The sequence below is a fragment of the Ascaphus truei genome, unplaced genomic scaffold (assembly GCF_040206685.1).
Source record: "Ascaphus truei isolate aAscTru1 unplaced genomic scaffold, aAscTru1.hap1 HAP1_SCAFFOLD_860, whole genome shotgun sequence".
NCBI classification, from domain to species: Eukaryota; Metazoa; Chordata; class Amphibia; order Anura; family Ascaphidae; genus Ascaphus; species Ascaphus truei.
The window spans coordinates 144,319-146,258 of record NW_027457199.1 but is presented as its reverse complement, the minus strand read 5'-3'; positions in this window follow the sequence as shown (position 1 = coordinate 146,258).

The following is a 1,940-nucleotide window of genomic DNA, read 5'->3' as shown; positions in this document are numbered from 1 at the left end:
CCCCCCTCCGCTCCCCTTTCCTCCCCCCCTCCGCTCCCCTTTCCCTCCCCCCCTCCGCTCCCCTTTCCCTCCCCCCCTCCGCTCCCTTTTCCCTCCCCCCTCCGCTCCCCTTTCCCTCCCCCTCCTCCCCTTTCCCACCCCCTTCCCCCCTCCCATACCCCTCCCCCCTCCCACCCCATTCCCCCCTCCCACCCCCCCTGCCCCCTCCCACCCCCCTCCCAACCCCTTCCCCCCATCCTCCCCCCCTCCCATACCCCTAACCCCCTCCCACCCCCCTGCCCCCTCCCACCCCCCTCCCAACCCCTTCCCCCCATCCTCCCCCCCTCCTCCACCCCTTCTCCACCCCTTCCCACCACCCTTCACCTTCCTGCCCGCCTTCCCGCCTACCCACCCCTGCCTTCCCGCCTCTGCTTTCGTGCCCGCCCGCCTCTGCCTTTCACCCACGCTTACTCCGCCCGCCTCTGCCTTTCACCCGCCGCCTCACAGCCGCTGCACGCACTCAACAGACATCCGCCACACTCGACACATACCTGCCGCCACACACACCTGCTGCCTCCCGCCCCTACGCACCGACATCACTGACCCACCGCCTCACACTCTAGCAGGACCCCCACTCACAGACAGCACTCACAACCCACGCGCCACCCGCCGCCTCACACCCTAGCAGGACCCCCACTCGCAGACAGCACTCACAACCCACGCGCCACCCGCCGCCTCACACCCTACCAGGACACACGCCTCACATTTTTACATCTGTTATGTCACCAAAATATACATTGTACTGTGGTGTGTTTACAATAAACCATTTTTAAACAACATCGTATTACATTTTATTCCATCTTTCTTTTCAACATTATTATCCAACCTTTACAACAAACAGTCACCTATTGTTCCACCATTTATAAATAATACGACCTATTACGCATTTACATCCCGGGCAACGCCGGGTCTCTCAGCTAGTCTGCAATAAAGCTTGGTTCTTCTCTTCTTTCTTAAGCAGATTCTGTTCTGCTCTTTCCTTTTTCTCCAAACTCTCCTGTAACTTACATTCAGCCTCACCAAGGCCTACACCCCTGCTGCAGCCTGCATCCACTGCCCCCCCTTCGCATCCACTGCCCCCACTCCGCATCCACTGCCCCCCCTCCGCATCCACTGCCCCCGCAGCAACCGGGCCTGACCTGACACCATCCCCAAGGTAAGTCTGAATGTTATATGTATTCGGGGGCATGGGGGTATTTTCTATATGTATACGTGGGGGCATTTTTTATATGTATTCGGGGGCGTGGGGGCATTTTTTATATGTATTTGGGGGCGTGGGGGCATTTTTTATATGTATTTGGGGGCGTGGGGGCATTTTTTATATGTATTTGGGGGCGTGGGGGCATTTTTTATATGTATTAGGGGCGTGGGGGTATTTATTATTTGTATTGGGGGGGTGTGAGGGTATTTGTTATTTGTATTCGGGGGGGTCGCATCTTTTACCATTGTGTCCAGTATTTTTGGACAAATAGGAGGTGTTCGGGAGAAGTTTACATGACGGGTAAGAATGGGATGCGACCCCTTCAGTATCTCTCCCCCTTTTCTCTGCGCTGATACCGCCCGCTCTGATCAAACGCAAGGATTTAGATTAGCGACATTGTTACCCGCAGATTCCGCTCGGCAGATAAAACCTTTCCATGCGCAGACCCCGATAAACTGATTCACCCCCCAGACATTATCTGTTGAAGGGAAGTCAGAATGGTATTAACCCCGGTGATGCCAAAGGCGCCTGCAAGGCACATTACCGCTGTTTTTAAAAATATTTTTTTCAAGCACTAATAGTGAAACACGCACAGTCTCAGTCTGCTACGGACACGCACACTCTCCTCCCCCCACCCCACAGTTTCCTGTGACTGAGGTGTGCAGGGGGAGCTGTGACATTTGACTTTCTGGTACCCGAG